Raw genomic sequence first — 26,816 nt, 5'->3', positions numbered from 1 at the left:
CAAACAAATATAGTCATCCACATTGTTTTGTATGTTAGCAGAAGTTACCAAATTTTCTGCGGTTGCAAAGTACGCCGGCGCTTATTGTTTACAAACATTACGAGAAGGTCGCAAGGCCACTGTTTGAGGACATGCTGTACGCTCGTTATTACATCAGCCATGCGCTAACATGCTAATCCCCTTTTCAACTGTCTGATTAAGTTTTGGTCCCCCCCCCCCCTTCCCCCGAAATGTAACGTGATTAGCGGCCTCCTTCAAATGAAGCCGCTGTGCACTGGGGTGGGCGAGCTTATTAATTGTTGTTTTGGTGTCACAAGCGCTGTGTGCACCCGGTGATTTAATCAGCTAAATTTACCGTCGTGGGAGCTAGCCGTAGCTGCGCGCGCACGGCAGGCAAACGGCGACGAAGCCGCGATTTACACATCCGTCGTCGGTAGCCGCCCCGCCACGTTCGCGGCGCCGCGCTTTTGTAACGCAATCTTCGTGCCGTGGGAATTTTCACTCGGGTTGAGGAGTTAGCTTGCAGCGGCCGGCGAAGGAGTCGGCCTAGCCGGTTTCGCCGACGACAGGCTGCGCAAACCTTCGCAATTGAGTGCTATATTTGTATTTACTTATTATTATTATTTTTTTTTTTTAAAAAAAGGACACAGGTGGACTAAGACTCTGCCGGTCGTCTCCGACATTGATAAGCAACGAGTCGTGTGAGCGCGTCTACTGTGCGTTTCCTCTAATGACCCGGGGGCCCCGTCCGTCCCTCGCAGGTCCGATCTTGTTTGCCGGCATCCCTCAAGACCTCCCCGTGTCCCCCGTGAGACCCCAAACGGCTTCTTTCTCCTCACCCGGCCGGCCCGATCAGGAGGGACGAGAGCGTCGCGTTGCAATTAGGCAAAACGCCACGTCGGTCCCGTCGGGGCCCGAAGTTGCAAACGAGGCCCGATTAACGTGGCGTCACCGGGTTTTGTTGTTTTGTTTTTGTTTTCTGTAACCCGCGGTTTTCAGGTTGGGGCTAGGTTTTCATTTTTACTTGAATAAATGTTTGCTTAGGGAATTTGATGGATGTGTCAGAGTTTGTATTCTGACTTTTGAGGGCAATATTTTCCCTCAATTATCGGTTATTTTTGTCTTAATAATCAGTATCGTCCTTGGAAACTATTTCTGCGTGTTTTCCCGAAAATTGTCCATGTGATGCATACACCTGAGAAAAGAGCCTCTATTATTTTACTGTGTAAATTATGGCGGGAAGACTGTAGCATCCATCCCCCCCCGCCGGCAGACCTATCGATAAACCCCCGCCGACGACAAGGCCGAACGCTCGGAGCTCGCGGGCCGAGCCGTCCGTCCGTCCGTCCGTCCGTCCGTCACGCCGGCCATTAGTTTGCGTGCACTTCAGGTCGGATGTCCTCAACCCGCGACCGCGGGGGCGCCCTCGCCGGCCCTCCGGGCACGTCGCGTGCCAAAACACTTTTTCGTCACTTGTCACGGCGGATGGCGCGCCGCGTCACTCCGGACGTTTGCGCTACTGTTTGTGACAAGGAGGAAGCTGGCCCCCGATGCCCGACTTCAGATGCCTGCGAGTCTGACAGCTTCCAGGATGACTGACCCTCTTCCGCAGTACAGTACGGTCGCGAAGCCGCTTTGTGGCCATTCAGAAAAATCTGAAAAGTCAGTCAGTCCCTTAGTAATCATTTCCAAATTCTTGATGAAATTCATGTCGATTTTTTTTTTTTTTTTTTTAAATCGACTTGCCCGTTGAAATGGAACTGATATCTTGCCATCTATCTGACTCCCGCGTCAAACATTCCACCTTCCATTCGACCGACGTGGAAGGGTTTGTTTAGCACGTTTTTGTGGCCAGAACGCTCGCGTGACGTCACTGCCAAAAAGCTCTCGACGCGACTACCGCGACGAATAATCGAGCGCTTCCCGGAGACGGCAACGGCGCTCTTGGTGGTACCGGGTTCATATTCTCACGTGTCATTAGGTGGCCCGGCCGGACTGACGGCTCATTGAACCGGGCAGCAAATGATTTCCTCGTGCGGCGGAGGACGCAGCACTTCAAAGTGAAGCGGGAGGGCGGGGGGTTGAGGTCAGGACAAGCACTCCACTTTGATTAATGACCGGAGCTGGGCAGAGGTTGCCGGTAGGTAAGAATGTGACGCTGAATTGGATGTGAAAGCGAGGGAGCGACTTCGAGCAGGATTTGACCTGGCTGAGGAAAAAAAAACAAAACAAAAAAAACCAAACTCGCTCGGACTCGCTTCGTCACCGTCTGCCTTGACTTGATGGCTTGTGACTGGCAAACTGACGCACCCTCTGGCTCGTGTAGTCACCACTTTGCACTTGTTGCCTGACAGGTTCACCTAATCGTCGCGTGAGGACTCGCTGATACTGGACAAAAATGGACCCTAATGTAACCTCAATACGGCAAACGCTCGCAGGTGACGAGGGTTTCGGGAGCCCCCCCGTACGGAGCGCCAACATTCACAAGAGGTGATGAATGCCCCCCTCCCCCCAAAAAGTTACAATTGCCTTGGCAGTGCTACCGTTCGTGACCAAGCTGCTAACTCATTTTACCTGGAAGTCACTTCAATTTTCCCCACTGAAATGAATTTCAATTAAATAATAAACGTGGCCCCAAAATCTGGAAAGTGATGACTTGAGACTCGAGAATTTGTTTCCAGCCACACTTTAAACGCAAAACGCTCACGACGCAAAGCATCTTTCACATCTTTCTTTCCGCTGCCAAAAATCCACATCGGTCGGGTTCTACTCGTTGGTCAAAGTGCCAGCGTAAACTGTGCAAAGCCACCAAAAACCGCCTGATAAAAAAGCTGCAGCTAAACGGTCAAAACTTTTCATTGTGCGCTAAGCCGAGCTCTTTCCCCCTCGACGAGTCTTTTCACGGCTTTCCACCGGCAAAACGTTTTCACTCCTTTTGTAAACAACAAAAGTCCTAATCTGCTTGATCTCCGACCGCGAGGAATGCCGGCGCCGCTCGGCCGGCCTGCGCCCAACGCAACGCGCGCACCTGCCAGGACAATGCGCCGCACACCGACACGCAACGACGGCAAACGCGCGCGCTAGGCAGCCGGAAACCTTTTAATTAGCGCTAATTAGCATAGCCGAGAAGGCCCGTCAGGCTAGAAGGGATTTGTGTCAGCGCGCGAGAGATCAAAAAGAGGGGAGGCGCTCACGTTTTTTCTTCCGCTGAGTCAAAAACTAATAAGGAGGCCGATAATGGGGCCCGCGAGGATAACGACGCAGGTGGCGGCGCGTAATCCCCGCTCGGGAGAAAAAGAAAAAAAAAAAAAAAAAAAAAAACGCTCCTTGAGACCCTCGGAGCGGTTTCTCACCTTTCGACACTTCAAGTCGAGTGTCAAACGCGTTTGAACGGGAAAACAAAGTGCGAGCACCCCCCCCCCAAAAAAAAAAAAAACAAAAAAAACCCCTATGATCACCTCATTGTATCAGATTGCAACTTTTGCAAAACATTTCCATTTTGCTTTCTTGCACGATACAACTCGATGACGAAATATTTTCCCCCCTCAACGTTACGGGACAACTCTTTATACGATGTATTTTGACAATGAAAATATGACATATTTTGCCACGGTAGCGAACAATGCTGTGATATTTTTTCCACGTGCAATGTATCACTCGTGATTCAAGATATTTGTGCAAAGACAATGATATCACAACAACATTCAAAACAATACGGCAATTTTGACGATAACATCATTAAAATTTGTGTTCCGCCGTCGTCGTACTTTTCCATTTTGCTGTCTAGATTGATATCACGACCGTCCGCAACGGTAACGCATGATTGAAATGTCCGCAGGGTGGCGCCATATTTTGTCTACGATGATGATATCGCAATAGTGACGCGAAAGTGACGATCTGCGGGATTGCCGTGTGAAACCATCTGAAGAATGTCCGAACGCTGATGAAATTTCCCCTTCAAAGTGCCGACAATTAAACGGCCTCCCCCCGCCGCCGCCCCCTTCCGTTAGGTACGAGGTGGTCTTTCTTGTGCAATGAGTCGAGGGTCTGAGAAGATTGTCACTTCAAAGCCCGGCCGGGAATACTTCGGCCGTGTCGAGACGGGATTAAGCGTTTTTTGGGTTTTTTTAGCTTCTTGTGTGACTTCCGAATGGGCCACAAAATTCCGTGATCGTTTCAGACAAAGTCCACCGTGTGACTTGAAGTCTCATTCACTTCGCGTCTCCATTGTTATGAACGTTAAGGGGGGGGGGCTGGGGGGTCACACAAGCCTTTGTCTGTGACCGCAAGACTGATCTGCGGTCAACCTCCTGCGAGGAAGGGGACGCGTTGGGAACTCGCTCAAAAGAGAACTTTGTTTTGAAGCAGAGGAGAGAATCCTCAAATAATCAAAAAAAAAAAAAAGGCCAAAAGAACAGACACAGGAAACAGATGAATAATAAGCAACATCAATTACCGGCCGCCGACCTTTTCGAGGCCCGGATTAAGCCGTGCGATCTCGCGGCGAGCGACTGCACATCGCGGCTGACAAGCCCGCGGAGGACACGGGAGGGCTCAAAAGGGTTCGTGGACCCCCCCCACCCCCACCCAAGATTGTGAACTCCTTGGGACGTGCTGTGGCAGCGGTTGATGCTGACCAAAGGAGCTGCCAGCAAACAAAAGCCTTCCACGACATTTGAGCAAGGCAGAGCCGTTGAGTAATGACGTTTGCAGCCAAAGTTTGAACGCGTCTGTCGAAAAGATGACTAAATGTGAGATAAATTGCTTGGAACAGAGAATTTGCGTTTCAACCAGTAAATTGAGCAACCTGTCGACGGATAATGTCACAATAATCACAGGCATATATTCTTTATCCTCTGCAAAACACATTGCCAGTCTGTCTGTACTAGACTGCCACCAGGTGGCCAAAGCACGCGCACCAATGCAACATATATGCTATATAAACAACACTTGAACTCTTTTCATTCCGTTTTAATTACGTGTTACGGGATGATTTCCCCCCCCCCCCCCAAAGTTCTTATTAAAAAATGCAAAATATTCTGCCACCATAACAGAACAACATATTTAGCAAATGACCGTGACAACCCCCTGACAAAAATGATTAAATAACGGCGTACGTGCTAATCTGGGTTGCTAATCCAATTAAACAGCAAAAGAGCAAGAAGAAGAAAAATGACTTTGCACCTGATAAATGGTTCTTTGTAACGCGGCGATTTGCAAAATCGCTCTATTGTATTTCAACATTTGCGGCACCTCCGTCCTTGCCGGTCCGCCATAACTCGCGGCGACGCATATGTTAGCATCGGAGGGAGCTTGCTTAAAATTCAATCCACTTTGGCGTCATTATCATTCATCAAGATAACGAATGACTGCTTCAGAGTATGGTAATTATCGTTTGATAAATCATCAGCTGAAAATTAACTGGACGTCAAAACATTCATAGGGCGAGTGTGCGTGTGTGTGTGGGAGGGGGGGGGCGCGGGTGATGAATGGAGGATGATCGCGGTGATGAATTGTCTTCATCTGGCCGCGGCGTATCCACTGAAACAGCTAAACAGCTCGAGATGGATGGGCCGCGCAAAAAGCTGCAAGGTCAGAGACAAACCAAATTGCCCCCCAAAAAATAAGCTTCTTCAAGGATGCGGAAGGAAAAAGTGTGCATAATTGGACGCATGCCTTACTCCTGTTATTTCCTTCCCGGGTCTTAGTAGTGGACCAAAAAAAACAAAAAAACAAACGCAGAATTGCGAATCGTGGCCGTGGGAACCCGGTCGGACCGTCGACAGCAACAATCTGAATTGCATTAGAGGGGAGGGGGAGAAATCCATCCATTTTCTAAGGTGCTTATCCTCACAAGGGTCGCGGGAAGCGCTGGAGCCCATCCCAGCTGTCAACGGGCAGCAGGCGGGGTACACCCTGAACTGGTCGCCAGCCAATCGCAGGGCGCATGGAGACAAACGGCCGCACTCACAATCACACCTACGGACAATTTAGAGTTGCATGTTTCTTGGGATGTGGGAGGAAAACAGAGTGCCCACCCGGGGAAAAGCCACGCTTGCAGGCACGGGGAGAACATGCAAACTCCACACAGGCTGGGCCGGGATTGAACCCGGGACCTCAGAATTGTGAGGCCAACGCTTTAGCAGCCGAACCACCGTGTCGCCCGGGAAGAGAATTTTTTTTTTTTTTTTTTTTTTTTAATCCCCAAATTATTGGTTAAACTGCCACGGAGCATTTTCGGAGTTTAATTATTATTATTTTTTTTTATAAACAAATTACTGACCAATAATAGTTAAAATTGCCTTGCTCGTGTTGACAATTTAATGCGGTTATTTCTGCTTTTGGAGCTGCGAAGATTCTGCCCGACAAACCTGCGAGTACTGTTCAACGCACGCGAAATGGTTGGTAAGGGGTAAGTAGCCCTCGTTTAAAAAGTTGACAACATCAATGCTAGTTTTGTCAGCCGGTCTATGGTATTTTGAATGATGTGTTAGCACTAAGCTCGCTGACCTTAGTTAAAACACACAACATAGCCGTTTTTTTTCTGTCGTATGTTAAGTTTTCCAGCAAAACTTCAACCTTGGGCACTGGCGGGGATCAATACGGAGGTGAGAAAGGGAGGCTGGATTCGATGGTGACTTTGTCCGTTTGGAAGTCAGGACGGGCGGGGCGCACGAAAGCCTTCCTCACACTCGCTCCCGTCGTTCATCGTTGACAATGAAAAGATTTCACAACAGCGTCGGCCGGGCAAGAAAGTCATTCCGGCGAGTCGTCCGTCACCCGGAGCCCGGCGGCCGTTCCGCTGACGTCATCGCTCATTTGTCAATGCGCGCCGGAGACTTCGCAAAACTGCCGTCTTTATTAGGCCGGCACCGAGACTTCCCGTTTAAATCTCCGTTTGTACGTTTACACATTGTGATGTGGAGGTGTTACGTAACCCGCCGTCTACTCCAAGTATGTGTGCTGAAAATGTGATATTATACAGCGTGCCTTTATTTTGAAAGTCTGACTTTTGACAGGATGTGTGAGACACATTTTGCAGAGCAGACCGGGGGGGGGTTATTGCTATAAATTGTTAGGAAAAGCTTCCAGTGAGGAATTGCCGTCCAGTGAAAGCTTGGTATCGCGGTACAACTTGTGATACGATATTAACAATGGCTTGATCGCATTTTCGATCATAATTGGATGATTGCTGTAATCAAGACGCCTTTATTTTGAAACCGTTGGTGTTTGCCATCTTAAAAAGTCGAACGAAGCATCGCGTAAGGAACAAATACTCCTCGCATGTGGCCAAACGCTATTAATCTGCTCCCCATCAGCAATTATCTTCCCGTCAAGGCTCCGGCTGACAAATTCCGAGGCAACGGCCGAGCGAGCGAGCGAGCTTACGGCACCATCAAGGCGACGGCGGCTCGCTAAATCAGCAGCGAGGCTCACGGCCCTGACAGACAAATGGGCCGGGGAGGAAGGACTCAGCTGACCCCCACCCCACGCCCCCACCCCCCTTTTTTTAAACTATCCTCCCTACACGAGGAGATCAAATAGTGCAGATACTGTATGTATGCTCTCTTTCCCCAAATCTGAGAATTATTAACGGCTTTTGTAGCGCGCCCGCTTTATCTGGTGCCAAGTGGCGGTCATCGCTTTTACCTTGAGCTCGTTTTTCCTTTACAGATGGTGGCGGAAAAACAGGAACTGCACTTTATCCTCGCAGCGGAGGAAGTGCACCAACGCACGCGTGTATGCAGGAGGTCGCTAAAACTGTGAAAAATACTTTGATGAATGTCGAAGTACTGACTAACCAGTCTGGACTGACACTCTAATGTGAAATGCCATATTTCTAAATGCGTTCTACGTTTTTGAGGATAAGGGCAGAAAGACTGGGAACTACGGAGGAGAGAATTCCATCATTCCACTTTTTGTAGGGTAGCTAAAACTAGTCGCTTCTCGTCCACCAATTGAGAACTTTAACATTTCACTTCGCATCGGTTTTTAACCGGCGTTAACTGTGACGTGCGGTTAGCCAACTAGCGTCGTCGTCGTCGTCCTTTGAACGAGAAAAAAGGAACGCGTCTGTTTTGACAAAGTCAGGAATAGGAATAGGAAAACTTCTGGCTTTTAAAAAGTACGGCGTAAAAGTAAAAATTCATCAGGAAATTTTGCCCGTTTGCATATTTTTGGGGAACTCATCTGTGGCACGTTTGTGCTGAATTGCGATGAGAAGCTTCAAAACAACAATTTGCTGCTTTCTGGTCATGTCTGTACTTAAATACAAGATAGTAGAAACCTTTTAAAGTTTTTCTCATAGATTGTCTCTATTCACGGGAAGATTCTGTCCGCACAAATCTGGTTTGCAATTACACACAAGATGGCGGACAAGCAAAGATTCAAACATGAGCGACACGTGGTGGGATGACGCTAGCAATATTTAAAGAAAAAAAAAAAAAAAAAAGGCGCAGCTGCACGTGAAGGGACGTCAACGTTCCACCGCGGCCCGACGCACCTCACCGAGCGACGCTTAATTGCTTCGGGCCACCGCCGGGTCGCTCCCCTCAAGCGAAGATTAATAACTGGAGTTGTTCTTCGCGGCGTGCGAGTTTGGAGCACAGGTGAGAGAACGCGTCGGTCCAAAGAGGCGCGCATACCTTCAGCCTCACGCCACTTTTCGCAGGGAGGCCACACGGCAGGTCCAAAGCCGCGGTTCAACTCCATCACGCCGGCGTGACACTGCGGGTACAAACGATTGCCTCGGCTTTTTCACCCGTCGCCCTTTTGAACCTCGGCCACACAACTCAAATAAGCTCAAGAGTGACGAGCGAGTTTATATTTGGCCCCTGGAATTCAACCCTTTACTACCGACAACAAATTCATTCGTCTCGTGCGTTTTTTTTTTTTTTTAATCACGGGTAGGCGTGGAAGAGGGCATCGTCCGAGATTGTCAGTGAAATGGAGGACTTGTCGCGACAAACGGATCACCGCAGAGGGCGGCGTTACCTCGCGCCGGATTTGAGGCCAGCACAGCTTTCGCGCAGAAGATAAAGATAAAGATTAGGCGGCCAATCTCTGCTTGTCCCGTCAATCGTGAGGGAGAGAAATGCTGATGCTAAAAATGTTGTCATCGCTCCAGGAATCAAATTCGTCACGCAATTTTTGATTGAAAGTACACCAAAATTAGTTTGACAAGTTGGACTCATCTGTCGGTTGGCCAACTTGAAGAAGATCTGATATTTTCCCCATTTGGTCACTTTGAACATTTGTTAAGTCTCGGTTGCGATCAACTCTTTCAATTGCAAAAGTTCATAAACAGAATGTCCGCCCTTTGCTTCCAGAGCGTCTGGCAAGAAATCCATAACTGGAGGACATCCCGCTGGGATCCGAAAGCCTAATTAATAACTTGCTTCTGATGTATTTATCAATACGGGCCAAAGCTCCACTATCCTTTTGTTTCCAACCTTGGCATTTTGCCTCCGACGCCGATTATTGACGATTTTCTGGCCGCGGTGCCGGTCCTCGTTTGTCACGATTATTGCTGAATTTTGAGGGCGTCGCGCCCATCGATCCGCCGGCGGCGAAGGGGTCCGTCCTCGCTAAATTGCGTCTCCATCTATTAGCCGTCCGTTGATCCTCGGCGAGGGCGCGCCACGTGTCGTCCTTCCGATCAAACGGCTGACGCGTGAAGGAGCGAGACACAAGAGTAAGGCCGAGCTCTTCCGCCAATAGTAACAAGTGGTCATGATGCGCATCCCACCGAATTTGTAGAACCGCCCGTGAAGTGAAAGCTGAGGGACAATAAAAATGACCGACGAAAGGCAAAATAATACGCTTTGAAAATGGACACGCTGCATCCATTGCTAGCTAAAATGCATCTTTTCCACGACGGCATTTTCAGTGCGCCACCGAGTGGGCCAGTGTGCGAAATGAATCAAGCGTTCACGAAATATTCAAACAAATGAAACCGTGAAAACTAGCAAGATGTTAGAGGAAATGTTACGTCTAATCCGTATTGTGTCCTTATTTCTTGTACTTTTGTTAAATTTACAAACGTATACAGTACAGCCTCGATTCTCGATTTTTTTTTTTTCCTTCTGTTTTCGAACGAAAATCGGTACTGGAACGCCCCCAACAAAACCAATAAATAACAGAACGCGCGCGGCAAGACCGGCTGACCCACGACGCGCGCTGTTGTGAATTCCCACCAGCCGGAAATAAAAGAACGGATTGCGGTCGAGAACCGAGGCTCCGCTGGAGCAGCTTTAAATGGCAGCTTGGCTTTGTCCCCAGTGAGCCGTTGAGACAAAACAGTCCCAGCGAGAAAAGTGGTGGAAATGTCAACTTTTAGCGGACCTATAAGAGCCGTTTGTGTTTGGATTTGACAACGATGCCATCCGACTTGAGGTGAGGTGCCTGGACTTGAGCGCGACTTTCATTCTGCGCTCACCAATTTTATTTCAACCTGACAAGAGCATCTTGCTAGCAACAAACTGCAAATAAACGCGGTTAAAAAACTGATTTGCACAGCAGGAAAGTGTGAGCGTCCCGCATAAAAAGGTAAGGAGGTGCAACAATGGCTACAGCTGGAAAAGTGCTTTAAAGTTAAAGATGATGGATGGCTTGTCCCCCCCCCCAAAAAAAATAATTAAATAATAATTGCGTCAGAGAGCAGGGGAGGGGGTGGGGGTTAGCGGTTTTGGCTACGCGGCGCGAGCGTGATGGGAAGCGACAGCGGTCTGTCAAGACGCGGCGGCCGCCCTCCGTCGTGTGAAGGCCCGGCAGAGAAGGTGGCAGAACGCGGCGAGCTGTCACGGCGCAAAAGCGTCAGACCCGCCCAGCTGGTCCGGTCCGGTCCGGAGGACGGAATACGGCGCGATCCGTGCCCGGCCCCGCGGGTACAAATCACCGACGGCGACGGCGCTTCCTTTGCCTGCGACAACTCATTAATCACTCTGGCAGGTCCGACCTTATTACACGGGATATTTGACACTTGAGCAATTGGATTGTCAACGGCGTCCCATTATAAATGCAATTCAAATTGAATCGGGCCCTCCTGGTGTAATTCCCAGAAAGCCTCTTATCTTTTTTTTCAGGCGACCTTGAGAGGCCGTCGCCGCTCGCCGCGTCGCTCTGCACGTTTGCAACATAAAATATCGGAAAGGAAACGCGGGACATTCTACGTGGACGCATCTACGGGATAATGTTCCCCAGCTCGGGCGTGGTTTTAAAAAAAGAAAATAATGCTTTTAGTTTTGGTTTTGTTTTTTTTGCTTTGACTTACGTGCAGGCCGTATCAGATTTCCGGGGTATCATAATCATGAGCAAAAGTATCGCTGTTTTGCGGTATCACAATTAAAGCTCTAAGATGTATTATTTTGGACGAATAGCTTTGTAATTTAAGTAAGTTTTCATCATTTAAAATGCGTTTAAAACGGTTTTATACGATCTGCAATATTTGATAAACGTTTCTGTGACGCTGTAACCCTCAGACGCCACAAGATGGTGCCAGAGTAAGGCCTAAAAGGGAAGTAGCAATTGGCGTCATGGAAGTAAGTTGCGGCGATACCATACATCTCGGCTGTCCTTACATCTTTGTATGTTTCCGGGGAGGAGGTAAGTTTAGCCCGAGTCGTTTGTGGAAGTTATTGAGTGTCGCGCGCACTGCTATAATTTTGAATAATTTTGTCCGTCTTTGAGAAAGGCTACAAGCTAACTGCGTTTGTCAATTTAGGTCGGGGTGGGACGGACTCAGTAGGAAGCGTCTCGGGGCCGGTGACATCGATACCAGCGCGCGGCGCCGGCTGATCCGTGTCACGAGGATGACAGCTCGGGAAACGCGTCCCGACGCGCGACGCGTCGCGGTGGCCGCCAGGAGCCCTAATTACGAGCTCGGGCGTGAGAATTAATGACCGAGAGGTGGGAGCGGCAGCTGGGCGGCTGGAGGGGCCGCCGCCGCCGCCCTCTGCGTGACATTTGCCGGCAAGCGGGCCACCTCGCGTGTCCTGCTGACGCACGAGTCGCTGCAGCGGTGGCCGCGCTTTGGATCTTGATTAGCTGCCATTTAGAGCAAACATCTCCCCGCAGGAAGCCGCGCAGCAATGAGTCCCTGGCAGCCGACTCATTTACGCTTGATAAATGACACAATGGCAAGCTCCCCTCCGCTCAGAGGGCGCACTCGGGCAAATTCGATACAGTGCGGGCCCTCCGAATCCTTAATTGGACCCGAAATGTCAAGGTGACTCCAACGATGACGGCAAGACCAACACTTTAACGTTACGTTTTTATGTAAGTTAATAAAAGCCATGTCGAGCCTTGTCCAATTAGCATTATGCTAACTTACAGGCTTCTGGATTTATTCTCTGGTGTGCGTGTGTGTGTGCGCATAAATCCTAAAAGGTAGAAATGGAGCAGCTCGCCAAGCTCGGTGCACTTTATATTCGATCAATGGCACCCGATGATTTCCCGCCGCTCCAAAATGTCTTTTCTATTCAATCAAACGGTCGCGTCGACTTATTATGAAAGCCGAGGTCTTCGCCGTTAAATGTATCGCTCGGGGCAGTTCCTTGGCCGCTTTGATTTATTCACGTCTCGACGGCGGCTGACGAAGTATCACTTAGGGTGCCGCGTGGGCGCCGAACGGCCGCGGCGCTTACAAAACGACATTGCCGACGCGCCTCGTGCATGCAACAGCCAATCAACCGCGACCGCACCTCACCGGCGGCGCTTAACGGTCGGAACACCCCGGAAAAACTCACCGGTGGGACGGTTGAAGTTTGGTGACGCAGAAAGCAGCGGGCCAGCGTCGTCGGAGTCTTCTCCATGTCCTCGCGTGGCTTGGCTTGGATTGGATTGGATTGGCTGCAAAGAATCGTTCTGAATGAGTTCGGCGGAATCATGTGACTGGAGGTCGAAAACAAAACAGTTCAGCGTGGAAACGGCATGCAACATCAATTTTGGGTCTTCGCTTATAAAAGCGCAATAATCAACAATTTGTCGTATTTCTAGGAAAATTGTTTTTTTTTTTTCATAAAACGCCACATCACTCATTTTTGCTTGTTTCGGAATGCGCAACATCAACGGATGGGCTTATTATTATTATTTTTAACGTTTGTCATTTCTCTTCTCATCAAGTGCAACATCGCTAGTTTGCAGTTTTTCTTCATTTGATGAACAGTTTGTTTTCTTTTTAGTAAAGTGCTCGCCTTCACTTTTTGAGGAAGTCGAGTATGCCGGCACGCTGCACGAAAACCAATTTTCATGTTCATGAGCGACGTGACTGCCCTTGGTGGAATCGGCACCAAATCCGAAATCTGGACTCGTCGTGAGGCCTCACGTCGTCGTGAAAATGACGCCGCTTCGAGCACTTTGACTGTATTTGAGTTGGACGTTACAGGTGGCCGTCGAGCGTCGCTGAAGCGCGGTAACAGTAACCGTTGTTGTGCGTGCAGCTCCCGGCGGCTGCTGTCAGCGTGTTAATCACCAGCGACGCGCGCTGCAGGAAATAAAGACGCGGCGGCGGCGGTGTCAGGTGTGCGCCCTGACGTGACTCCCTCAGACGAGACGCTCGCTATTGACAGGGTGAGAAGGGGCTGAGGGCCCGGTGGGGGGGGGGGGGGGGGGGGGGGTCGGGGGGGCTCGGGGCAGCCATCACTCCTCCTCCGCTCAGTCATCAGAGTGCACGGCGTTATTGCCGCCGTTGTTTCAACGTGGAGGGGGGGGGCCCTCAATGTCACCCCCAAGGACACGCGCGCGCGTGCTAGCAAGTAGGGCTGCGCGATGAAGCGAGTTTTTGGGTCAGATTATTTCTCCTAAAATACCGCCATTTCTCGAAAGTAATGCGCAATTTTTTCCCCAAAAATATTTTCAAAAAGTCAATACAATGCATTATATTTAGGTGTGGATGAAAAACACATTGTATAGTCGTAAACAGGTACATAGCGTGGCTTAAAAAAAAAAGGTATACATATAGATTTTGATAGGATATTTGATGTGTTATGTTACAGATTTATATACATTCCGGTAATGTGCGCCGCCAACCTGAACTCTGACCTCCTAGGGACGGAATCGTTGCATTTTACGACTGTTAGCATAGCATATTTGTTGCTACCGCACCAAACATAAAACAACGACTGCCCTTGAGTTTGTTTTAACTCAAACGAAGACAAAAAAGGTTCGTTGTGCAGCCGCTTTTAAAAGAAATGTTTCACCACTCCGGGCGATGACGCGGCCGAACCGGAAGCAAAACGACGTGAGCTGAAACTGCGCAGTACGATCGGACGATCATATAAAAAAAGAAAAAGCGCGCACGCAACTGAAATGCTCGTACCTATCACGCTCATTTCTACATAGTTTGAGCTTTGTTTTGATCGGGACCTGACACAAATCGTAGCCGAACGGGGGCAAGAGGCTGCGCTATTAGCACCGTGGACGTTCCCATCAAAGCGCTGAGAAATCAAGAGGAAGGAAGACTCTGTGGATTCCCAAAAAAAGTTTCTTCACAAACGCCGTGGATGGCATTGTGTCCGCCTCGGTCACATGACTGGGACATGACTTGTGTGTTGGCTCGCGGGGGCCGTACGAGACGGCGGCAGCTTCTCTGGCCCGCAAGAGAACACCTTGGAGACGGACGGGCGGCGCGTCATCGCCGACATCGGGCGAGCCCTCGGCGGGGACGCCGCCTCTGGCCGCTGGCCCCCAAAAAGCGAGGCTTATTTAAGAAACAATTAGGAGCGCACACAAAGCAATTTGCGGCCAGCGGCGGAGCCGCGAGGGTGGCGGCGGCGAAGGGGGCCTTTCGGCGCTGATTTATCGCGCCGTCACCTTCACGAGGCGACGTAATTAATAGGAGCGCCCGCTTCTAATTCCGCCCACTTCCACGCTCGGCGGAGCCCCTTTGATTTATGGCGGCCGGGGACTTTGCCTTCTATCACTTCATTCGCTCGTTATTTACGCTGATGACCAATTTCGTCGGGTGGCCGCCGTGCCGCTCGCGACTAATCAAAGACGATCAGGGCGTACGGCGTTGTTTCCACGCCGCTCGTTCATCTCGGCAGCTAAAGGACGAAGGGGGGAGGAAAAGCCGGACTTGGGAGACGTCGGTTTGCGGTCGTGACCGTAAAAGTCGTGACATTTTCTGGACGGTTGGCTCTTCTCATTTAACTTTCAGATGAAAATGACAATTTTTTTTTTATCTGGACACCTTTAATAACTTCTGCGATGACTGAAGTCTACCAGTTGACTTCTGTGACACGCGAGCCTTTCTCGTTTTCTTTTCTGATGACGGACAGTCAGTTTTTCTCACGTGCGTAAAATATTTCTCGCGTCCGTGTTCTCGTTTGTCACTCGAGTTTCTGGAACGACGTTTTCTCATGTCACCTGCGCGCTAATGTCCAGTTACGTTGTCTCGTTTAACTTCAGCGGCAGTTACGAGATTTTCTCATTTTTGGAGTTTGACGTGTGTGATGATTAAAAGCTGACATTTTGCTCACACAATGCCGCGCAGTTACATTTTCTCATTCTAGCACAATTACAAAAATGTTCACATTTTCTATTCATCTTACGTAGCGACGTAAGCAGTGGTGACATTTTCAGGTTATATGGTTTTAATTTACAGCTGCGATGATGGCCAGTTACAAAATGTTCTCATTTTATTTCTTTAGTCATTTGGATGGGAACATTTTCACATTTTACCACTGTGACAATGGTTTCATTTTTACGTCTTAGGCTCAGACGTTTTCTTGTAATTCTGTGATGACGGACAAAATGTTCCTGTTTTTTTTTACTTCCGTGACATAAACGAGTTTGAGCTTTTCTTTGTTCGTTTTACAGCAGAGTAATGAAAGGACACTGACAAAATGTTCTCGTCTTATTTTGGTGACGAGAGCAACACGATCTACGAGAAAAAAAACAAAAACAAACGCACGCCACAAAAATGGATCACAAGGCGCGCCGGAGCACGAGAAGTCCCGTTTCCGAGTTTCCGAAGCACGAGAGCCTATTTCACCCTCCATAAAGTACAAGACCTCACAGGCTTCTGAGCAAAGAGCAACAAACTCCCACAAAAGGCGCTACATTAAAAATACACGCACATATACAAATAAATAAATGAATCGTAAAACAGCCGAACGTGAATCCCGGTCACCGTGGCGGCGGTCACGCGTCGTAAACGGCGTCGCAGATTAATACGACGCGTTATTAGAAAAGGAGATAAACGGGGTGACATTGTTGGAAAAGTGACGGCCGTTGCGAGCGCGACGATCCCGCGAATGCTAGCGTGAAGGTTAAATCGCGCCTTCCTCTTCGAACAAATGGAGACGCCGGGGCCGGGCTTGGCGGCGGAACATTACTTGGCGTCCTCGCTCGGACTGAGACGCGCTCAACTTGGACAGTCAAATAACAAGTAGTAAACAACACCGTTGTTCCACTGCACATTTACGGCTTGGCATAAGTCGTTTGCACGCGGACGGGATTATTGCAGTTACAAAAACTAAACATTGACATTCACACGATGCAGCGCTTCTTTGTCGTGCTTTTGAAGCTTCTTTCCCGTCTTATCTGCTTGAATTTGTTCATAGAGAGCAAGATTTGTGTAACCAGCCTGTTTAAATGAAGTGTCTGGAATGCTTGATCGTGACCATTTTAAAAAATATATATATAATGTATATAAATGCACGAATTGTCCCCCCCCAAAAAAAACAACAACCTTTATTTTGTTGAATCAGGAAAAACAGCATTTGTTACGTTATGTTCCAGCCTGATTCCAAAATTGAATAAATTCATTCGTTCCCACAAAATTATGCACACATTACTCGATTACGGTAACGTGAAAGGAGCCTTTTGGAAATGTTTGCAAACTAATTAAAAATAAAGAAAAGCTATGAAATCATATCTAATGTACAGAAGGATTGTATAGTAGAGACAGACGGGCAAAAATATGCAAAATACGCCTGGTTTTACCTGAATAGGTAAGGGATCGGGTTTCAGCAAATAACAGAATGGAAAAAAAAAAAAAAAAAATTAAATGTTGTTTTTCTATTAGGAACTGAACCGATTGGTCGACTTGACTACTCCACGTTGACATTGAAAGTTTTTGCCATCTCGTCTTCAAACGGGCCAATTTGTTGAGGTTTTTCAACAGGGTGACGCAAGGCGTCTTCATCCGCGCAAGGAAAGAAGATGGTCGGGAATCACGACAGCGGTTAGCGTTGCTCACGTCGTCTTCGAATAGAAAGGCTTGCACATAATCATACAAATATCTGCTTTCAAACGTGGGAACTCAAAGTACTCAAGTAAAGTAGAAATACCCAAAAGATCTACTTAAGTAGCGTTATAATACGTTTATACTTGATGACTTCCCACCAGCGTCGTTCAACGAGGCGTATCGTTTGACCCGACGGTAATAAGATGCAGAGCTAACAAAGAGTCGTCAATACGCCCGTCGATAGCCGGACGGCGGCCATCTATCAGGCGGCCGATCGATGGCGTTTTTCCTGCGACGAATGCCGGGAAATGATCGCTTCCAAATAAACGCAGCAAAAGAGGAACAAAATCCTCTTCTTTTGGGGGGGGGAAAGACACCACACGTGGAAAAGCTCCGACCGGATCGGCGCTTTCTGAGGGGCGGAGATTCCCAAATTTGGACAAGAAGCTGCAAAGTCACCAACAACGAATCGCTTCAAAGTTATTAAAGGTTGCAACCTTGTCGGGCGAAAATCGGACCCGTTTTGATGGCAATAAAAACAATACCGTCAATGTCATTCCATAATTCAAAGTATTTGAAAATGCCACACTTTTGTACAGGTGCGAAAAAGGGATTGTGAGTCTCGAGAAATGGATTTTAGATTGACGGATGTGTGGAAACTCAAGGAAATTGTTGATAACTCCGGGAAGTACTTTTCTTGGAACCCTTGCAGGAGTTTCCAAAAGGAGCTCGAAACCAGAACTGTCTGCGTTCTGCAGAAGCACGCACCTTTTGGTTTTTAGGGCTGACCGCTAAGTCGATTTCATTTGATTGGGGTTTTTTTTTTTTTTTTTTTTTTCCATCTTAAACATAAAATGTTGACATTTTCTATCACAACATTTTTATCAATTCAACGATCGGATTTATAGATGGTCATAGTCGTGACCATGAACTCAGATTAAACTTGCCTTTTTTAACGTCAATTACCATTATAGCAATTGAAAATATAATTACAATTACCCCAAATATCTCCATTTGCTAAATGCAAGAAGAAGAAGAAGAATTTTTAGAATAGTTTTTAGCCATGGCTGTAGCTAGCTGGACGGTTGCTGTCAACAGCACTTTGTTTTCTGGCTTTTGTCTACACCGCTTTTCACTTGTAGGTGACTGACAAATTGATTGATTGATTGATTGATTGAAAAACATACTTCAGAGAGATTTCGCTCCTCACGTTATGTCAATATGATTTATCGTTATCTTTTCCCCAAACAAGGCGTCGCCACACTCGACAGGCGGCGGAGTCGACACGCGAGCGGCGGCGGCTGCCGCTGATGTCGCGCGGCCTCATCAGTCCCGACGTGATTTGATACGCCGCGAGATGTTCATTAATCACGGCGGCTCGCAGCGGCCCACGGGAGCTGCGGCACTTAATCCGATGAAGGCGTCCTCGCCCTCCTCCGCGCCGCTCTCGACAAATCAATCACTCGCGCGACCAACGCTGGCAACCTGTCTTTTGCGGGGCGTCTGCTGACAGACAACCTCGATTAAAAGATCCAGCATGACAAAACTTTTCCCTCAGGCGGCTCAGTTCAAGGAGAGGCCTTGGATTGTTAGCTAGCTTCTTAGCTCTTTTATTTACAACTTTTACATTTACTTTTCATCGAGCGAGTTACTTTGTCGGTTGGTCAGTGTGTAAATGAATTTGACAGGTAGTTACATAGCATACAGCAATGATCAACGACCATTTTAATCAGCTAGCTAGCTAGCTAGATGGTTAGTTACATGGTTTTAAGGTGATGTGCTCATTCTTTAGCAGACATAAAGGACACACCCTATTCAACAAAGCATTCTTGATCAGTTACGCTATGTGGCTAGTGATGTAAGCTTTTCGTTTGTTGGTTTTCACATTAATTACTTAACTTGCTGGAACATTAGCATAACCTGTTTTAATTGGCTTCCTAGTCTGTTTACTATCTAGCTAGTTAGCTGTCCACTTAATTCATTAGCTTGCTATCTAGCTAGAAAGCCAGTTTGCGTGGTAGATTGATAAATTAGTTAGTGCTTCAGATTGTTTGAACCGCTACATTAACTTGCTAGTTAATTATCAGAGTCAAACGGCATACCCCATTTCAATGATTGTATTATTATTATAGTTAGCTGTTTTTGACGTACAATTCTCCATAAAAATTTACAAGCTATGTCGTAGGATCATTATCAAGTTAGCCGATTTGTTTTTATGTTAACTTGCTAACTATTGCTATTGGGGCTATTTGCAGCCCAATATCCATTTTTTTTTTTTTTTTTTTTGCAGACGGCTACATATGCGGCATATACCAAACACTTGAAAGGTGACACCTCTGCAAACTAGGACGACAAGCAGTTGTGATACGTCAAACAAACTAAGAAGCTATTTACCACAAAAATGTCAACGTGGTCCTGGCGTCCTTCAGTTCTGCAATTCTCAAGTAGGTGTGACTTCACGGGACTACGGACAGATGTCACCCAGAGGTGAGCGCCCGATAACGGCGCCGGCATCCCTCCTCCGACTCCCGAGGCCAAACGACATACCGCCGCGGTGCTCAAGAGGAGGCGGGAGGCCTTTATGATCCCCCCGCCGAAGTCCTTTCCCCTTCCCTGCAATTATCATCAAAGAACATCTGTTTGTGTCCTAGCCTCACCTTGACCCACACTCGCAATTGTGCGCCGTGTTATGAGTGAAAATAAACAGCGCCAAGCCGGGGGAGGCTCGGCCTTTGTGTGAGCAGGGCGTTCTCAGGATATCCCCCGGGGCTAACGCGGGCCCCGCTTCCTTTGACAGGTACCACAGAAGAAGAAGAAAAGCGTGCGGGGAATGGCGTGTCAAGTACAGTCGATGCACTCCCGCCGAGGAAAAGTTCAATAGTTCCTGCCAGGCGACCTGATACGCGCCGCCGTCGCGCTGTTGTGCGATCTATATCTGCGAGGCGGAGACGTCGCTCAAAGGGGGGGAAGGCCCGACATGTTCGCTCGCAGGTGCTGCTGCGTTTAGTCGAACTGAAGTCAGGGCAGTAAGGAAGTCATCACAGGTCTTTACGTTTTCCCACATTTTGCTGCCTTGCAGCCTTATTCCAAAACTGAATAAATTGATTGAGGGAAAACAGGCGCTATTAAAAAGGGGCACGTTTTAATGAGTTCAAATGGGTTTTAATATGTTGAAAGCACATGGAACGAGCAAAACTAGCTAAAAAAGAAAAAAATTCCACAGAGATTTGACGAGACGTACGTGCTGTAAATAAACCGACAAGCAGCAATTAGCTTGTAACGACTGAGGTCATGTTTGGTCACTGTTTAGCACTGGTTTATAGAAAAAGAAAAAAAAAAAACAATATAAAACGCACAGAATAGCTGGTTTAGTAGAAAAAGCAAGTATTTGATTGATGACTACAAAAGCGAGTTAGCATGGTTAGCCAAGGACAGCGCTAATAGCTGGATGCTAACTCTGGTTGGGTTTAGAATGTACGCACCATGATAAACTCTACTCATCAGTGTTGTTTTTGAGGTGCAATGGCAGGTTTTTGAGATGAAACCACTTCATATCTGTCACTTTTTGTCCCCCCCAAAAAAACAAGGAACAAAGACTGACCTCGGAATCCACAACTAAGCTACGTTTTATGTTGAGGGATATTCATGGTCTCTTATTAGCTACGTGCGACAGTGTCAGCACCACACTTAAGTCACTTCTCGCCCGTTAGGGATCTCAATTAACAAAGACGCGCGAAAGATGGCGCCTCCTCGAAACGGGGTGGGGGGGACAGCCAAAGTTCAGCGTGACGAACGGCTACATGACGACGTCGCGTTGACAAACTGCGTTCCAGTTATGAGCTGTGTCGCCGTGCCTTCCGGCAACAACGATGAGAATTCGGTATGCACTGGGGAAATATAGATAATTACAGAAATGGAGGGCATTTTCTGAATATGACATTTCAAATGATTAAAAAAAAATGCACTTTCAATGATGTCAACATTTATTGAGACAAAATGTAACAGTAGCTGTATTTTAAATAGTAAGTTTCTTTCGGCTTGTCCCTTTCGGGGTCGCCACAGCGTGTCATCTCAGATGAACGCACATACGTTTTGGCACAATTTTTACGCCGGATGCCCTTCCTGACGCAACCCTTCTCAGGGAGTGGAGGCCCCAGTGGGATACGAACCCACAACCCCTGGTTTACCAAACCAGTGCTCTAACCACTGAGCTACAGGGCCTCTCTGTAGCTGTATTTTAAATACAAAAAAAAAAAAAAAAAAAAACCTCTTGGCTCGTTTCTCCATTTTGATGGCCAATTTGCCAATTTTCAAATATAATTTTTTTGTAGGATTTTGTCTCTCGTTATTGGCCAAACTTTTTTTTTTTTTTTTTTTTACAACAGCCATATTTAAAATAGTAGTAATTATGCTGTAAAGTCGTGTCTCTAAACCTAGACACACACCGATTACTAAAACCTTTCTAGCCATGCTAAGAGCCACATTTTTAAAAGAGCGGGCATAAGTTTTATTTATTTAGAGGCTTTGTTGTTGTATCCAGCTCTTAAAACATCAAAGTAATTTGAAGATTAAGGGAAAGAAAGTTTTGGTTATTCATTTCATTCTATGGCATAACAATTTTCAGTGTCTCGACGCTTATTATTTTGCAACTGGCACAGGCGTGACGAATAAATACAATAAAAGCAAGACAGTATCGAGTGCATGATGGCCTTCAGCCATTTTGTGACACCCGCACACACGCAGTACTACGCAGTACTACGCAGTACAGTACTGGGAGCAGCTGGATCCAATCTCCATGCTCACCAAACAATACATCACATCTAATTGATTTCCTGTCAGTCGGCGAGGGGGGAACAAAAAAAAAATACATTTTCACGTAAGCCGCTTCCGTTTCCCGCGGCCACTTTCATTTGTCCAACTTTTTTAATTATGCATGACGACCTGGAAGCGCCCCGAGGCCGAGCTAAAGTGGGCCCGTCCTCATAATGACCACGGTGACAACTTAAAACGCGGATTGCGGACCCTCCATGTTTTCGCTTTTCAACCTCTTCTCAAATTCCCTTAAACATCTGAAATTTGAGGGCGCTAACTTGCTTGTTCATGCTAGCAGGCTAGTGGGCGGGGTCTGCTCAGATTGTGACGCAGTGAGCAGCATTTGTAAAAGGGTTGGAGACAACTGTAGTAGATTGAAAAAAAAAAAAAAAGACAGTTTTTACATCTGATGGCTTTTACCAAAATGAAGTTTGAAGCGACACAGCCACAGAAAAGACATCTAATCCTCCCTATGATCCTTTCCGAGAGGGCGGCAACTGCGTAAAGGCAACAATTTGACGCATCTGGCCAGCGTGCGCGGTTTTCAATTTCAAAAGCTGGGACGGAACGCCAGAGAACTGCTATGCGATAATTGCCGCGGTGCACTGAAATGACCCGAAATGTCACGACGTTGACATTTGACTCCTTCCTGGGAACGGCTCAAGGTTAGCGGTTCAAATCATCCAGGTGCTCCAAAACCGCATTTCTGAATCGATATGTCAAGATATTCTTTTTTTGTTTCTGGTATTTCAAACAGGTCTAAACTAGTGTATCGGCTTTGCTGTTGCCTTTGCCTTTTATTTTTATTTTGTTTCTCTGCCTCGGTTACGCCCACCGGTGGTGGTTTTCCGCTGCTGTAGGGTCAGGGGTCTCAAACTGGCGGGCCGCGGGCCATTTGTGGCCCACAAGGCGATATTTTGTGGTTAGTCTAATGTGAGCGCGGCACTTCGGATTTTACGTGAATGGCGCTTTTACAGTGTAGTGCGCGGAGCTGACGACCGGTGTCAGGCTCTCGGGGACTTGACGTCGACCGGGTTTGATGCAAACAGACAAACGTTTTCCAATGGGTGAAAGTTACAGCAGCAGCGTTGCCATGTTGAGTTTTATTAACAGTTTTGCACATACAGGCCTGCTGGTTTAAAAAAAAAAATAAAAAGATTCTAATTGAAATGGCGCGCGCCAAGGCCACGGCCCAGCTTAAGCCAGACTCGGCCCCCAGCGCCTCCAAGGTCAACAGACTTTGAGACCCCTGTTAAAGACACATGTCAAAGGTTACGGGCAAAAATCAATCAATTTGCTGGAACGCAAAACCCCAAAAACTGACTTTTTTTTTTTTTTTAAATATTATTAATCAAAGGTGAAATCCGCCAATTAGAAAAACTTGCCGAAAGGAGGTTTTATGTTTTGGGCCGCGGATAAACTCCTCTCAGAACGCGCTAGATGAAGTGCACGGCCATTTTTGCCTTTTTGGCAGAGTCGTAGATCAGCTTCCACATCTGTTTGTGTCAGCAATCACGTCTGCGCGCGCAAACCTTTAAATCACCGCCTTGGACCCTTCCACGTGTCGTCCATCTTAAATCCGCGATGCACCTTTCGAAGGAGAACTCGCCAAACGGACCGTTTGATGGCAAAGAATTTGGGATTGATTGTTTAAGGAGTCGCTGCTAGAACAGGGAATCGGTTACTGCGCTTTGGAAGGGGGGAAAAAATAAGAACAATCGTTGCCCCTTTGCAGAACTGGTAAAAAAAAAAACAAACATCCACAAAGCGGTGGCCTTGTAAAACAAAAGTACACGCGAGTAAAACTCTGCGCATGAAAGAATTACACACAAGAGCGCTCAGCTGCTTCCAATGTTGGGCGGATTAATGAGCGGTGGCGGGAACGAGCGAGACTTTCCCCAAAGTCGGAGCTAAGCTGCAGCCAAAGACGGGAGAGGGGTCAGTGGCGGGACAGCCTCCTAAATCAGAGCAAAAGGCCCCACTCGGGGGAGGAAACGCTCGGCAACAATGAGGATGGCCTATTTGTTGTGGACCCCCCCCAGCCCCCCACCCCCGCAGCTGGCCTCGTGAAAGCAGCTGGACACAAGCGAGGGGCATGACGAACTGTTTGTTATTCCCAAACTGTAACTCATACTTGACGTTAACGAGGTGACGTAGCCGACGTGATTACAGACTTAGGGGTCCCGTCCCCCCCCCCCCCAAAAAAAGTGATTTATACGCCAGCCGCTTCACATCTGCACGTCTGAAACGTTCCCTTCGCTACGATGATAAACTACGCGCCGAAAGTCGAATGAATCCTTCTGGTGTATTTGTCTATTGGTAAATACGGCTTTTGTGTGATACGTGAAGGCATTAATCAGTGTAAATGGCTCGCAGATACATTCATCACGGCTCATTTTTCCGCTCGCGCTCTTTCATCGGGCGCACTTTCCACGCAGGATCACGAGGATACGCTTCGACAAACAATCTGACATCCGAGGTTAAGAACGCACGAGGATCATAAATCGCTCGAGTGTCACGTTCAATTTCCAGTGCGGGGCTTTGCCGAGCATGATCCATAACAGGATTTAAATTGTTATCAGGACGCACAACAATCCACTTTGCATCCTGCCCGCCGGTGATTCATAGCGCTGGGGAACAAGCGTCACATTTTCCAGCATCCAAGCTGAGGAGGCGGCGGCGGCGGCACGGCCGCACTTCACGTGCTCGGATGATTGTTTGAATAAATTGTTTCCATCCGGGCTGCCGTTCACACTGGCGCTATCGGTCCGGGTTGTCCTTTTGTGGGCGCTTCTTCCTACCCGCCCGCCGCAGACAAGAGAACGAGACGCACACGCCTCAGTTGCCGTTCCTATCGGCGCCCAACTTCAAACGAACACCATTTTTATTTCAATTTCGTGACGTCACGCAGACTTCCGGCTAGCTACGGCTCAAGTGTTGTCGTAATCAACAAACGGGTGCCGTGACCACCGGCTCGATCGATGATTTCAGCTTTCTTCTCATCTGACGAAAGACCCGCCGAAGCTAGCGAGGTGAAACGTACTACAAGAAAAGTCGCCTCGTTGACTGGACAGTTTGCTGCTCCGCAGAGCGCGATCGTCTGGCGACGGCAGTGGGAAGTCGTCTGTCCGTCAGCCGATTGGAAGACGAGATGCCAAAACGTCAAGCATGAAACGTCGATGCGGTTGTAAAGTGGACTCAAGGTTTTAATGGCCTCCGCCCACTGTTTACAAACGTTACGAGAAGATCTGTTTTGCGGCTGGCAAAACCGTAAACTGCGTCACGTAGCTCGGCGATTTGTATCACTTGGCGGAAAGCGATTTTCAAGCTCCAGTCTAATTTTATATGTCGGCGTTAAACGTGGCCATTACCTATTCTCGATGGCTCAAAAGCCGATCCCTCACCCCGGCGCCGTCGCAAGTCGATACGTCGCAGAACGTGAGCGATGGAGTCGCGCTGCGCTTGTACACTGGAGCCCATCGACTGCTCGTAGGCTTTTTGCAGAGAATTTGAAAACAATCAGAGCACGGCGCCGCACAATGCAGGGGGCATTAATCACGAGAGGGGCCCGCCTGAGTCCGCCGCACAATGAAAGGCGGATTGTTGCAACAGCTGCAAAGCGTTCCGGCGGGGCCGATGATTTATGTGGCCGCGCGGCAGTAACGATGAGACGGCGTCATTACCACATCGACGGGCTTCCAGATAGATTATCCTCATTGATTGCTTCACGGTTTGCTGATAAGCATACGGCCGAGAGAAACGTTGCGCCTGCTCCTGCAAGATCCGCACACGGGAGAGGCCATTTTGATCGGGGCTGTCGCATCGATTCTGACGGCCACTCGGGCTTGCGATGCAATATAATCGCACGATATTAGCATCTATCGCTTCGGTCGATAGTACCGCTTAGTCGTCAGTTTGCGAGAGAGATCCGTTCACGTGACGACGGCGTACCTCGAGCGTCTGCCCGAGTCGGAAAACCGCGGAACGCATCGCAACGACGACAGAGAAAAGGACCATCTGCGAAAGGCTTTGAAAACCCGCGAACATGAGTTAGAGGAGCACCGCGTCGAGGCTCTTCCAGGTCTCGGAGACTCCAAAGTTAAAAAAGGGTCAAGAGCGACGGTGGCTGAACAATGAGTCACGGCCGGGAGGCAGTTCAGATGCTGGAAATCTTCATGGCGCAGTGCTCGTGATTCATGGCGAACCCCGGTCCCTTTCCTCATACATCATATGACGCTCGTTCCGGCCCCCCCCCGCCTCCCGCCGCTCGGGCTTCCCGTCCTACAGCGTCGCCAAGGTCAGCTGAAGGAAATTATCCTGCTACATCACAAGATTTACGAGACTTTCCTCTGCTCGGCCTCTCGTGTTTACAGAATACATCGACTCCCCCACAGAAGAACTGGCTCGGTCCCCGCAGGGTTTAAGGAGCTCGCGGGCGGCCATTTATTGGGTGTCAAAGATAGCCGGAGGATGGTTGTGCGCCTCCAATAAAAAGGCCCATTTTAGAAACAAACGAGTGACTTAGATGTGACGCAGCAACTCGTTCTCATCACCTGCACCCCGTTTTGCCGTCATCCCAAATTTGAATCTCAGATTGCAAAGCGCCACGTCCTCGTCTCCTCGCGTGATCTTTCGCAACAATTTTGTGTTTTTCCGGGTACCCAGTGTGGTCGGGACCAAGACCTGCCATGAAGAGAGAATCTCTCTGGCTGCCTGATGTCGTCCTCTGAGGCCAAGTTCCCCAAAACGCCGCTGATGCTGCCTGACTGAGGTTTTGCAAGACCCGCTGAGAATTCTGGTCGTGGTAGACGAG

The 26,816-nt window shown here is 48.3% G+C and overlaps 1 long non-coding RNA gene across 7 annotated transcripts in view; it reads right to left on the bottom strand.

The window, feature by feature from the left end:
* The window catches only part of LOC133495449 (uncharacterized), a 107,076-nt gene that overhangs the window by 17,442 nt on the left and 62,818 nt on the right, over positions 1–26,816 (bottom strand). For 5 of the 7 annotated variants that reach the window (XR_009793570.1, XR_009793574.1, XR_009793569.1 and 2 more), the window contains 2 exons: positions 19,586–19,804; positions 12,747–12,849 (listed from right to left, as the gene is read on the bottom strand). This is a non-coding gene — a long non-coding RNA (uncharacterized LOC133495449). The remainder of the gene's footprint in view (positions 1–12,746; positions 12,850–19,585; positions 19,805–26,816) is intronic. The other 2 variants (XR_009793571.1, XR_009793573.1) reach the window with 1 other exon arrangement.

Source organism: Syngnathoides biaculeatus, chromosome 22, assembly GCF_019802595.1.
Source record: "Syngnathoides biaculeatus isolate LvHL_M chromosome 22, ASM1980259v1, whole genome shotgun sequence".
Lineage (NCBI taxonomy): Eukaryota > Metazoa > Chordata > Actinopteri > Syngnathiformes > Syngnathidae > Syngnathoides > Syngnathoides biaculeatus.
This window is presented reverse-complemented; position numbering and strand designations above follow the sequence as displayed.